Here is a 14481-nt window from a genome sequence, read left to right as displayed (position 1 = left end):
GAAGATGGCAGCGCACAGAAGCCGACTATATGGTCAATATACAGGAAGAGATGTGTTGTTGTATTCACCATCACAAGTTCTGTCTGCACCTCCGCATACGCCGCAGAGTCGCGTGGCAACTATGCGAGGCTTACCGCGTATACCGCAACACGATACAACACTGGCGTCATCTAATCACCCACAGACACGAAGAAGAGAGCAAAATGATACGGGACATCGCTGCAGGACGGAACAATCAACGCTGATAGGAGCCTCTGATAGCGAGCGAACACGACGGGAGGGCGCCGTCCCTCTTCGCCGTTTTCCGACCGTATACAGCTGCTGCAATCGCAGCGTCCTCGTTGGGAATGCCCCGCCAGTGGTTAGTGTCCTTACAAACGCCCTGGGAAGCGGACAGACGGCACTGAGGTCGTTCGGTGGGCGTGGTCTGATGCTATTGCAGCCGTCCGGCTTCACCTCAATAAATGACCCTCTCTCTCTCTCTCGATCCCCTTCTTTGTTTGGGTTCGAGGCCGACAGAGGGCGGGCTGTCGAATGGACCATCGTAGGGCCACCGTTTCGGTGGTTCTGATCGACACGGGGCTTTTGCTTGATCGCATCGTCAGTCATGTTATTCGCTGCTGCTCTCGTCGCAACGAGGAAGATAATTAATGGTCATTCATTAAAAGTGGCATTAAGTGTCGAACAGAAGCTTCTAGTTCAGCCACTTTTGTTATTAGCGACTCACTAAAAACAACAACACAATTACTCAAAAAAAAGGGCGACGTAAAAAACAAAAAAAAAACAAAAAAAAAAAAAACGGTATACGGGGGTGTTTGATTCTTAATTCGAACAGTTCCATTACCAGAAGTCCGTGAAAGGTACACGGTATGTGCAGGAGAGTTATACGGCCAGGGGAACGTAATATAAGGGGCTAATTCTCGCGACGAGTCGGATAATTCACCAATATAATTTAATTAACTTCTTTATCAGTGAAGTAAACTTATGGTTCCAATCAGGAACTTGCTGAGCGTCATCGAAAAACGCTAAAATGAGTCAAATTTTAGAACGTCTTGAGGCACGTGGGAAACGAGGGGCCCCACCAAAGTTACCACTCGCACAACAGGCGCGAAGCTATAGACCGACACGCTGTTTACAAACAAGCCCGCGTTTGCCCACACCAGGTGTGGGCACTGCGCGTGCGCACAAACCGAATTCGGGAGGAGTGAAGCGTCTGCGCACGCGTAGTGCCGTCGACAGCGCCACCGCAGCTGCGTGACGTCAGGGCCGCGTGTTGGTCTATAGCAGCGGGGAAACGCGGATGTTAATATTTTATAGTAGTCATTCGCGTTTTCCCACCGCGAGTGTTGGCGGTAATGCGTTACGAGGAACGGCGTTACCAGTAACGCGTTACTTTTTTTCGGTAACGTGGTGACGTACTCGTTATGTTTTCAAAACAGCAATGGGTAAACGTACTTACGTTACCTATTTCAGTAACGGGCAACGAAGTTAAGTTACTCGCTACAATACTTTTCCCACAATCTATATAAGAAGAAAAAAGAAACAAAGTTCTCCCACATTTTTTGTGTTTTAGGCGCCAAGTTATATGAAATCTTGCGTTTTTCTTCGCGTTTTTCCTCGTGAGTATTTAGGTGGAACCATAGAAAATATAAAGCAATTATGTTAACTTTCTGTTTGGACATAATGTTCCTTGAAATGTTGCGGTTAAGCATACCCTTGGCGTCAAACCAGTAAAATATTTCATTCATAAATTAAAAAAGTAACGGAAAAGTAACGTGCGTTACTTCTTTGTTTTTCTTTTTCTTCAGTATGTGGTGACGGTAACACGATACTTTTATTTTCAAGTAACGTAGTTGGGTAACGCATTCCTTTTGTTTGAAAGTAACGAATAACGTATTTCGTTCCTTTCTTTTTCGGTCACGCCTTCAACACTGCCTACCGCTAGCTTTGCGTCTGTTGCACAAATAATTTCTGTCCCCCCCCCCCCCCCCCCCCCCCCTCTCCCCTCCCTCGCTTCCCACGTGCTTCGAGTCTTTCTAAAATTTGACTGATCTTAGTGGTTTTCGATGACGCTCATCAAGTTTCCAATTGGAACCATATATGTTCATTTTCACCAATTAAGAAGTAAATGAAGAGATACCAGCTCATTATCCTACCTATCGCGAGGATTAGCCCCTTATATTACATGTTCCCCCGGCCGTAGAACTCTCCTGCACAGACCGCATTCACGTACCTTTCATGGATTTTGTTTCCTCTTCTGTTATAAATTTGTCTGAATTAAAAAATCAAGCACCCTGTATAGTTACTGACAATTCAAGAAACCCCACGGTGCATGGCGAGTCTCGTCCACCTCATCATCGCTCCGAGGCCCATGAGGTTGCAGCATCAACCAATAGGAATGCCAAAGAATGAATCGCAAGACAACAACATCCTTCTGTCTCTGAAGCCGGTTTTTTTTTTTTTTTTATCAATATTGTCTCTCTTTTTTAATGTCATTACAGGAGAGGTTGAAAGGAACCAATGCAATTTCACCAAACCTGTAACCTACAAAATATGATTAGAAAATTGCGCGAGGTCATCATTTCTAAAATTCAGGAGCATAACAAAAGGAATAGACCCCTTCAGGATGTGTGCCCTCTGTTGGAAGCTGTGGAGTCCCTGTACAATGGCAGACACAAAAGGCACCGCCAATGTTGGGACCTTTGAAACCGTTCTAGTGGCACTTAATTTCTGACTTATGTAATTTCGAAATCTCACATTCTGTGGTGTCGCTTTTTCCTCCATCATGCAGTGTTTCAGACCGTCTAACAATCAGCACGTGACTTTCGAAAAAAATTCTATTACAACTTCAGCTCCAATTTGCACATATAAGGTTACAAAATGAACACCATACGCGCAAGAACACGAGAACAGGCCCACTCGTCACAGCCAAGTCGTCATAGGGAAACTGGTCATAGGTGAACTGGTCAAAGAGGGCATCTCGTTCTAGGTCAACTCATAGTAGGGAAACTGGTCGCAGTGACCTTCTCGTTCTTGGAAAGTTCGTCACAGACTTTTTTTTAGAGGGGGGAGGGGAAGGGGGGGGGGACTTTATTTGGGGAAGTGGTCGCATCGAACTTGTCGCAGTTTCAAACTTGGCCTCTCCGTTTGCTTGTTTGCAGGGGGCGGTTGTAATCGGCTTTTAGGTGTTTTCTTTACTTACGACGTCCCTTTGTTATTAAACTCTTTTCGGAAGCTTTGCTAGGTCGAAACTTATTGTGCAATGACAAAACAGGGGTGCGGTATACAGACCTCCGCACCAGGATGCTAGGAAGTGTAGCAGCTAGGTTTCGTCTTTGGGGGCGTCTTCTCTCTTCTCTATATCTACTCCAAAGGGGTATACGAATACGTATATATAGGCAACCTGCAATGCTGTTTGGTTTGGCGCCATCTAGGGACTGAAGCAAGGAATATTGGGTACCCCTGAGAGTGGCGGCTGCATTGTTCAAACATGAGCTATTACTCCGGTGGCGCCGCTGAGCCTAGTGTATGAAGCAAGAAATACTGGGTATCCCAGGAAGCCCTGATCGCGTAACGTACCAGTAGAGCGGAAGCTACGGCTCTGGCGGGCCAATCGGAACGACTGCGTATCACCGGAGCGCGCCTCAACTCCGAAGGCTTTTCGCTACGTCATGCTTCAACATGCGTGCGTTGCACTCGTAAACGTCGCGCATTTCGAAGCCTTCGGCACAGAATGTGGGGCTTATCGTCCGCCGTTTGCCAAGTTACGAGACAGGGTATAACCGTGCGCTCTCACCCTGCTGGCGCCGCCTGGATGTGCGGACCTTCAGAGAGCACGACCGCATTTCGTATGATGGACCGAATTAAAACCCAGCGTGACGCTCCCATGCTGTGTGAAGGGTATTCTTATACGCTTAGCCGAAAAGACCCCGACGCTGTGTACTGGGTCTGTAGAGATAGAAAGCACGCATTGCAAAGGCCAAAGCCATCACCCTCAGATGCACTATGACGACTTGCCCTACTTGATGAGTTTACTTATGATGAGTTGGCTTGTGATCAGTTCTCCTAGACCCAATATTTTCATGTTTCAGAGTGGTTGTTACAGTCGGTCATGGGCTAATGAGTTTGCTTCCCTTGATAGCACGAGCTCGCACGCTCAACGTCGTGCTTGATAGCACGACGGAAGCTAACGTGTGCGTTCTTTACTTGTTCCCGATAATACACCATTCTCAGGTACGGCCCAGCGTGCGATATTTACAGCCCAGCACGTGCGTGTTTGTCGCTTCGGAAAGCACGTGCCATAAGCACAAACTCTTCGAGATGGCAGCAGAAGCTCTTTTTGAGAAAAATCTATACAAGACCATGACGTGCTTTTATTTTTTAGTTGTAAGTTACTATTTGTCATCAGTTATAGAAGCCGAATTCCAAACGCAAGATCGGAGAAAAATGTAAATTGTGACGAAATCGACAAGTGCGCAGTTGCCCTCTGTTACGACTTCCCCGTGTACGAGATGCCCTAAGACGACTTGCCCTATTTGGCGAGTTTACCTATGACGAGTTTGCTGCGACGAGTTGGATTGTGACGAGTTCTCCTAGACTCAAAACCAGGAACACAACGGTCAATAATGCCATTAGTAGGGTAGACTTAGTCTTACCGGTTTTGCCGATGATTTTGCATCGCATTAATATCGTGGAGGGGAGATGTTAGAAAACCAGGAGGATGCGTTGAAACAGGAAGTGAGAGGTATTCCATCAAAAAACGAAAAAAAAACCAAAAACCAACCAAAAACACTTTACTTGCGCTCGGAGGTCTGTGTGCGAGGCGCGCCTCCGCCAACGACTCGGTGGCGCAACGGTAGCGCGTCTGACTCCAGATCAGAAGGTTGCGTGTTCGAATCACGTCCGGGTCAGATTTTTTTTTCTGCTTTTGAATTGAGACAGTCGATTAAAAGCATGGTAATTTCGCACTTTTGCGACACAAGAATTGCAAAAAAGGTGTAGTTCTTTCTAGCATACTTAAGTAGTCTTTTATTATAGTTTTGCCATTCACTGGACGCCATATTTAAGGGTGATGTTTAAAGTCCATGCTGAGAACGAGCTCACATTAATATGCTGCTAATACCGGCAATCTTGATGGTGCGGAATGCACGTTGCAAAAGAACTCTGGAAGCTCGCCGTCAGTACGTGTTTAGCAGTTGCGCACACACAACTAGGGCCGCCAGTGAATATTCCATATAATTCTTTTTCATCAACGTGCTACGCGATCCGTTGCTGCTGCCGAGAAAATTTGACCACTGTGTTGTAAGTACAGCAGTTGACAACTATCCAATCATCCACCGGCCTGGCAACTGGCTAGATCTAGAATGTATTCATCGTGGACGTCCGATGCCAAGAGAAAAGCCTGAAAATCCATTCCAATTCAATCCAAGCCACGTCAGGGGCCCGGGGACTGTGCCAATCATGTAACGTCTCTCCAGAAGAGGAGCTTACGCCGACGGTGCGCTGTGCAACGTGCCGCTCTCCGATGCTCTGGTTGGCCCGCTGGGAATGTAAGTCGTAACCTTCGTCGCTAACGAAGTTATGACATTGAAACGGAGTTTAGCATACCTCTTTTTGTTTCATGAAAGTGCGAAATCAATATACGTTTAGTGTACTACTTTTTTTTACCGAGAGAACGATAGCCAGTTCTTTCAAAATCGAATTACCTTCCTTCTTTCTTTTTTCTTTCTCGCAAGTAATACATTTAAACATACTACCATTAGCAGAGGAAATAGCAGTAGTGTTGAAGGTATAATTCGGAGAATAAACGAAGAGTCTGGCATACAGGCTCTTCGTCAATATTAATATTATGTTTGAAATATTTTATGAGGTTTTCTGTGTACAATACAATATCGATGCATAGTTTTTTTTTTTTTTTTTTTTTTTTTTTTTTAAATCAGTTACTACACGCTGCCTCGTTCGTAACTCAAAGTAGACTTTGTTGCAGCTCGAATTATTTTAGGAATAATTACATTAAAAAAAGAGCTTGCTGAAAAAAAGCAGAAAACAACAACAACAAAGACTTTCAAATGTATGAACTGCCAAATAATCCAACAGAGTCTTCAACGCCACCACGACGCCACTGACCACGTATTCAATAGTTTGAAGAATTTGTGCGTGACGACGGCGCGCTTTTGTCGCGGAAGTCCAATCGGCGCGCTACCCACCTCTTTCCACTTTAGCAGAGCAAATTAAGGTGGCGATGCAAGCGAGTTGGTTCATGACTTAGGAAATTGGAAACAGCGCGCAAAAAGACGAAGACAAACTTCAGTTGATAGTCAGCGCTTGTCCTGTGCACTTCTCTCGTTGTCTTGGTCTTTTTGCGCGCCGTTTCCAATTTCCTTCGCAGAGCAAACGCTGGAGAGGAGGCGACCTTCTTTCCAGCGTTCGCTCTGTTAAAGTGGAAAGAGGTGGGAGTAGCTCCCAGTCACCGACTTCAGAATCCCTGCACTCACCGCGGTTTCGCTTTCCCGCCTCAGAAACTTGAGCTTTGCTAAAAGCAAAAATTACCTAGTCAAAAAAAGAAAATCTGACCCGGACGTGATTCGAACACGCAACCTTCTGATCTGGAGTCAGACGCGCTACCGTTGCGCCACCGAGCCATTGGCGATACGCGCAGAGCCTGTCACTGCATGGTGAGGACCCTAGATTACTTAACCGCCGTAAGGGGAGATATCTATATGTGCCTCAATGTTGAAGATCCCATTATACCTGCGTATCACACTACCGACCGCGACCGACGAAAAATCGCTTTTTGCGCGCTGCCATCTTTGTCTGCTGGGCTGTGCAACACCTTCTGAGAAAGCGCTGTTGCTCTGCTGTGCGGTGTATCAGACCCTGCGCATGCGTCCACGGCTCAGTGACTCAGCATTTTTCGCCCGGGTGATAAGCGATGCAGAGGTCTATATTAATCATGCAGAATAATCGCGTTGTAATCTTACTTTTTTTTTTCTTCTATGCGTGATTGGTTTAGCCGGTCACAGCAAACGCACAAAGACGACGAGCGCCGTGACGATGCATTTTTGACGCTGCTTGATTGGCTCCATCGGTGTCTATAGCGTCGGCTGCGGTCCGGCATTCGGGACATCAAGTGAAACTGTGTATAACAAATTGTTACACCTTTGTGGGCCTAAAAAAGGGTAAATCCTGAAATTTACACCCATGGCTATATACACCCTTTCAGCATCCCCTTATAATTGTACAGTATGCTGTTCTTACATGGAACACCCTTTATTTGTAGCAGAGTGTAATAGGGGATTGAAAAAAAAATTGAGAAGGTTGCTGTGGTGCAGTGCTGCAAACGAAGCGACGAAACTCGGAGGACGCGTTAGCTTGTTATCGGGCCCCGTTCGCAAAGCCTGCTTATTCGCCCCGTGAGCGTGCCTCGCGTAACCTTAAAATAAAAAAGAAAAGAAAAAGCTTTGCGTGGGCCTGGTCTGCAGCGTGTCTGGAGGCTAGCAACCGGAGGGTCGTGGTTCGAATCCCGCCTGAAATTCTTCAAATGTTTCTTTACGGCTAATTAATTACTTTACAAAGTGAAATAATTTGAGACGTGCGGCAACCTTTAATTCGCATTACATGTCATGTGTTTTAATCAGTTTCATTCCACGCGTGACGTCACGTTTTAACGTTAGCGTTGTGGCTTGTTTGAAATTACCGCGCGAGGTCACGTGGTTGTGACGTCATGACCCTATCGACCAATCAGGATTCGCGTCACGCCACCGACGCCGGCTTTTCTGTGACGCCACCGAGGCCGGCGTATCTACGACACGAGCTCCTTAACTCTACACTCGTAATAATGCATATTTAAAGCGGTATAGCGTTCAACGAGGCATGATAGTGGTCTCATGCGTGCTTCGTGGCGTTTGTATTTGTCGTGTCTTGTGCGTGTACGGTGCTTGGTGCCTGCGGTGCCTGTGAACTATTGCGTGGACTGATGGAAGGGCGGCGAAAGGTATCTCTGAAGCCTCGCTTTGATCGCCCGCACGCCTTTGGACTATACTTTGTTTCAGCTTCAGTCCGAGCGCGGCAGATGTTATGAGCCAAAGGGCCAATCAAACAGCGCAAAAGCTCAGCATCATGGCGTGCTCTCTGCGCTTGATAGGACTGGCCGGCGGAAGAGGACGCACTGAGAGAGACGGCGAATACCGGCTGGTCCCACCAACTGCAGAGAGCACGCCGTGACGTTGTGCCTCTTTCGCTGTTTGATAGGCCCTTCGGCTCATAACATTGGCCGCGCTCAGACCGAAGCTAAACGAAGTATAGTTTTGGGTCAAGCTAATTTACACCCAATGTTCAAATTACACTCAAAAGGGTGTGACCTTTTGAGTGTGCAAGGAAGCACCATTAACAGCGCCGGCAGTAGCGCCATTCTCTGAAGCGCGCTTCATGGTCGTGACACGTGTTTTGAAGAGTAACCGCCGCTGTCCATGACGGCATATATGCAGGATTCTAGTTAGAGAGACCAGATTTGAGAGAGCGAGCAACTCAAAGCCGCGAAGAGTTCATGGAATTCAATGGCGGACACTTCCTGCGCAGGTTGGGTGCACGTCCGCATGCGCGCGTCGTTGCGGAGGAGCGGAGACGCTTGGAGACGACGTAAACAAGAGTATCTGTATAAATTAGGGCTTTAGCGAAATTTAGACCTCTTTCGTAGCAGTCGGGCAACGCTGTTCAAAAGCCGAACTTTGTCGAATTTCGCTAAAACTTCGACGAAGCATATCCGATCTCAAGTTTCGATGTCGAACCTCAGGCTCGACAAAGAAGTTGGTGAGATTCATATGTTACCACACCTAATCCCGACGTGACTTCCGCAATTTAAAAGAGGAACGAAAGAAAAGGAAATAAGTGGATAAACGCGTGACCTCCCACCAAATAGCGACGGGGTGTAGATGGCGGCGGAGGTGCGACAAGGCGCCGGCGGGACGTTCACGTTGGCGCGTTCGTTCCTCCAGCGCATGCCGTCCCGCCCTCGCGTATAAATAGAGGGCCTGGCGACGTGCCGGCCTGTGTTGCCCGCCGCCGACACGCTATAAATAGAAGGCTCCCCCCAAAAAGATACCTACACAGGGTCTTCCTTTCTTCTGTCTGACGTACCGGCGACACCACGCCGTCTGACTGCTCCCAAACAATACCGCCGCTTTTTTTTTTTTTTTTTTTTTTTAAGAGCCAAGTATATATACAATGAAACTGTGCTTGCATGTGCAATAAAAAAAACAAAAAAAAAACAAAAAAAAAACAGCCGTTGTGCTGTAATTGGAGTATGCTAAGAAATATGGAAACTGCGAAACACTATAGAGAGCGCGATTCAGAGCACGAACCGTGTGAATGGAAGCACGTCGAGACAATGTTTCTGGATCAGAGATTACTTGGGAACATAAATACTCCTGTCCGTGACGGCTTTCTGTGGTATATTCATGCTAAGCTTGAACTGCTCGATACGCTGTGAAGGCTAGTTTTAAACCGATGATCACACTAGTTTTAAACCGGCCTGAAAACATGCAGATGAGGTGCAATGCAGCGCGCCAAGTACCGGATATGTGATGTGTCGAATGAGATGCAGTAAACTGCTCCCAATGAATCAATCAGCGTGGTGCCCCAGACGTAAATACGTCATTCGCGAATCGCAGCTCCCGAGGAGGCGACCTCGACGAGTGCCAAAAGACGCGAGAGAGAGACGGGTATCTATCCATGTGTGCAGCGAACACTGGCGCAGCCTAACGGCGAAAATGTGAAACAGGAACGAGGAAGGAAATAGGGATTAAAGGCAGACCGCTTAAGTCGAGAATAGCACACCGGACAAAAGACATCTCACCACGGAACTTCCAAATCGACACGAAGACGACACGTTCGGACCCGGCACAAACTCAGTGGTGTCATCTATTGGGTAGCCCCGGCCCATTTCCAGTTCACGCATATTTCGTAATCTTTTATTCACCATTTTTTTTTCCGTAGGAGGGAATTAAGGCTGACAGTGTCATAAGTGGCCATTTCCAGAAGATAGTATGTATATTTGATTCTGAAAATACAGCGAAACCCGCCGTCTATATTTTAGAAGCGTAAGTGGTTGGGAGCTATTTGCACACTGGCGCCACCACGTTTCAGCACACGCGAGAAAGAGTGGGTACGGCGGAATCTCCGCCTCCGACACAGACGCCCTCTTTGTATACGTTGGGACAAGTGCACCATCGATGTCAATGACCCAAAACTGTACATCCCTATGACGGAAATGTCCGACTGGGGAGAACATATATACTTCAGTGTCAATAATTAAGGATTTATTTTAATTTATTTTATTTTATCAACTTTGCGATCTCCGTATACTTGCGCTACTGACGAAATTATATTGTTCCATATAGTGCAGCGTGTTGCCTGGTGTAGAGTAGACCGCACGAAGACGAACGTTTATTTACTATAAAGAGCTTTAATCTGTGTTTGGATTCATATCTCAATCACAATGCGTAAATATTTATCAAGAAAAGCTACAGACGAATGGGTAATCTTAAACATCCAAATTTTTTTTTTTTTTTTTTGTCTCTACGCTAACTGGATGTGGGAAGCGAAATATTCGAATGACCCTCTTCGCGATCCACTACGATAGCCTACTGAAGACCGAGCATAACTTTCCAAAACATCTCTTAACCATTCTTTGCTTCTTGTTTTTTTTATTTCTGCTTCACTCACTCCATGGCCTAGTCTACACTATTCAAGCTATAGACAAATTGACGAGTTACGGCTGTACATATGGCGTGCCCCTGCCCCTAAGTAAAGGCATGAAAAATGCGTCTTGAAATTTCACCCGCTTTCTTTCTGTTGGCAGCAGGGAGGGACGCTCGAGCGGACATCTCACGAGGCAATAGTGGGAAGCCCTATATAGAGTTTGGCTTCGTCGGCTATCTCCTCTTTCCAGCGGCCGCCGTCAGCACGGCTGGCTGGTCACTCTAGCCAGGCCGCGGGTGCTCTTGGAGGGGCTCTGTCGGAGAGAGGGGGACGAGCCCGGGAGACGCGCAATATCGACCGGCCGACCACGATGCGCTCTTCTTGTGCTTCAGGGACGTCATCGCTGGTCAGCGCGCTTCTTCGTCTCGTTGTTGTGCCGTCTAGTCTAGCAGTATACGTGCCCTTCTATCCCCGATTCCAGTTATACGAATGAATGTTGAGGTCACAAATATGGTACTTGCAAGTTGAGTTGGTGAGCGAGGTAGAGTGATCGTAACTGGTATATGTAGCGGAGAAACTGGAGGCTGTACACGTTGTTTCGAAGTGGAAAATTACAGGCATTACAGGGAAGGGTGCCTGTATAATGCCGCTACTGCCAATACTATATAGACATTGAGAGCATAAGTGCACACCTCGCTTCAGGAACCGTATTAGGCTGCGTCATTTGTGTTTTTCTTCTTTTTTCGTGCAAACGGGACAAGCAGTTTGAAACATTTTCTAACATAAAGTATTAATGTATAAATGTAGGTGTGTAATACGACCAACAGGCTGTTGCATTTTTATTATGCATTGTTACTTGTACAGTACTGCGTCAAATGCGTCAATACGAATTTGTATACAGGGTGTCACAAAAGAAAATTTACACGGTCTTTTTTACCGCAAAAATAAACTAGGCATCGCCGAACGCTCATTCTCCGCCCAAAGGTAGAGCTAGAGGTCACAACCAGATCCCAAAGTTTCAGCCCGATCCGATAACTTAACCAAAAGTTATAACTGATTTTCTGAAACTTTCAATGGGAAAATGGCGGCCGACGGAATTTTCGAACACATGGGGCTTTATGGCACCAGAAACCGAAAATGGGCGAAAATGAGCTCCATTTTCCCAGTGAAATTTTCAGAAAATCACCAGTAACTTTTGATTAAGTTATCGGATCGGGCTGAAACTTTGGCATCTGGTTGTGACCTCTAGCTCTACCTTTGGGCGGAGAATGAGCGTTCGGAGATGCCTAGTTTATTTTTGCGGTAAAAAAGACCGTGTACATTTTCTTTTGTGACACCCTGTACTTGCGATGATCTTGTAAGTTTGTTTGCTGCTTGAGGGACAAGAGTTGCCTCGTCAAACTTAGCCTTTGCCACTGGCCCTCCTTCGGACCTTGTCCGAAAGGACATAAAACGAAACAAAATAAAGTAGGACAATAAATATGCTCCTTCTGTCCGACGACGAGTATCAACGCTCAGCTCAATCCGAGCTAATCCCGAGTCTTTGACGTGTTTGTGGCGTACTGAAGCGCAGAGGAGGGAGGGTGCTGTTGCTACAGCGGCATTACACTTCCCGCGGGCAAACTGCACGGACGTCACGGCCGAGGTACAAGGAACGCACTTCGGCCCGCCGTCGCCGAGCCCCACTAATCTGCGGCCGCCCAGACGAAAACAAGAAGCGTCTTCTCGGGACATGTCACGACACTTCCGGAATGAGCCTTGCCAAGAATCCGACCGCTGGCACTGGATAAAGGCTGTCCCTTCAGGCAGATTAGACGGACTGCCCGCCGCAGAGACTCCGCCGATGCCACGAGTCGCTCGAGCCTCGTGACTTCTAAGTGTTGGCGGCAACGCGCTACGATTGCCGGCGTGACCGGTGACACGTGACTTATTTCAAGTATCATGTAACGCAGTTACGTTACTCGTTACATTTTTCTTCCCAAAATAATAAGAAAATGAACTTAAATATTGTGTGCGTGTGTGTTTGTGTATGTGTGCGTGTGTGTCTAGGCGCCAAGTTATATCGATTCTAGTGTTTTTTGAGTTTTTCTTCTCGTGAGTATTCGGGTAGAATCATCAAAAAAAAAAAAAAAAGATAGGGTAATAATGTTAAGTTTCTGCGTGGACATTCGATTACCTGCACCTCCTGCACTGGTGCAGAAAAGTATAGGGCAGTGTACTTCCGGTACGTGTAATGAGAGAGAACCCGAAGCACGCCGACCTACACTTTTCTGCACCGGTGTACATGGATATCTCTAACGTCAACAGAGTAAAACGTTTTAATTAATAAATAAAAAGTAACGGAATTATAATGAGCGTTACCTATCTGTAACGGTAACGCGTTTCCCCTGTTTTCAATTTACGTAGGTCGGTGACGCCTTCCTTTATTTACGAGTAACCTGTAACGTATTTCGTTACTTTTTTTTCTTCTTTACGGTAACACATACAACACTGTTTCTTCTTCATCTTGCGTCGCTGCATCTTTGTCGCGGACGAGCGACGCAACTCTGAAGGCTGGTTCACGCGTTCGCGTGTGACTGTGACCAACTACGCCTCATTGTAACCACATGCGACGAGTGAGCACGCTGGCGCCATCTATCGGGCAGCCCTAGAACACCTCCGATCTGCGCATATTTGCTACTCTCTTTACGGATCGTTATTTTCTACCGTGAGTTTTAAATGCTCCCTGGAAAAAAAATGTTATAAGGAAAAAGGTTTATTGACTGAAGAGAGGGTCCATCTGAAACCATGGGGAGCGTTCGCAACTTAATCGCGGACGCCTCCTACGAAGATTTGGTAGCAAGTGCGCATGCGCAGATCTTACTGCAAACGTGGCCCGCAAACCACCTGACCTCGATCGAGTAGTTGGAAACTCTCTATAATTTAGGTTCTTTGTAGCGTTCTCTCGTAGTAGACAGTCACGAGCCGTCGTGACGCAGTCGGTCACTTTCAAACGCAAATGTGGGGACCAGCCTTGACGAAAATGCTCGCGTCCTCCAGCAGTGGCCGTCGAACCGACGGAAGCTGTTGCCGACCATTGAAGACGCGTGGTCGCTCGTCTGCGACGACTTTGCACTTACGCACAAAGAAACGCCCCGTTTTTTTTTTTTTTTTTTTTTTTTTTTAAATTTTGCTACGTTGCATGCAGTTAGCTCGAGCTCCCTCGAGGATCTTGTGTTTTATACGTATAATATCTTATTTTTTTATAGTGTCGTCCGAAAGCATGCTTGTTCTTTCTCGAGAAGTGTCCTGGTGGTAGGCGATGCGTGGACTTTCTGAAGCGCCTCGTTTTCTCGTAAGACGAAGGGTGACGTGCATGCCCGTGTTATATTCCTGTCGTGATCTCGTACTGAAGTTGTTTCAGCCATTCTGTTTTTTTTTTTTTTTTTTTTCTTTTGGAACATTTGTGAAATTGCCGACACGACGTCGGTTTTGGGGAGAAAGTCATAAGCCCAAGGACTCCAATGCCAGACAAATGTCTCGCGAAAGAAGGGTCGGCGTGCCGAAGGTATACCCTCTTTCTTTCTTTCTTAGAGCGATCATACTATGTGAAGCAACCCCAGGATTCTCGGACAGGCGAGCGCCGCCACTACTTACGCCATCTATCGGCCGCCGTTGCGCCGGCGCCCGTAACTCAATGGACCAAAACGATCTTTTTTTATACAAAGAAAACTAATCACTCAATCGCTTTGCACTTTATCGTCACGTTTTAATACGCTGCCCTCAACCTCCACGAGAAATTTC

At 46.7% G+C, this 14481-nt stretch overlaps 2 non-coding genes across 2 annotated transcripts; one reads left to right on the top strand and one right to left on the bottom strand.

Annotated features, from left to right (window-relative positions):
- The first annotated feature begins 4838 nt into the window (after nucleotides 1–4838).
- Nucleotides 4839–4910, top strand: Trnaw-cca. The gene has a single exon. It is a non-coding gene; the product is annotated as a tRNA-Trp (tRNA).
- Nucleotides 4911–6569: 1659 nt separating this feature from the next.
- On the bottom strand, nucleotides 6570–6641 carry Trnaw-cca. Its single transcript has one exon. It is a non-coding gene; the product is annotated as a tRNA-Trp (tRNA).
- Nucleotides 6642–14481: the final 7840 nt, after the last annotated feature.

The sequence above is a fragment of the Ixodes scapularis genome, unplaced genomic scaffold, assembly GCF_016920785.2.
Source record: "Ixodes scapularis isolate PalLabHiFi unplaced genomic scaffold, ASM1692078v2 PGA_scaffold5__190_contigs__length_132052651, whole genome shotgun sequence".
NCBI classification, from domain to species: domain Eukaryota; kingdom Metazoa; phylum Arthropoda; class Arachnida; order Ixodida; family Ixodidae; genus Ixodes; species Ixodes scapularis.
Note: the sequence above shows the minus strand (reverse complement) of the source record. Positions and strands in the feature narration are given on the sequence as shown.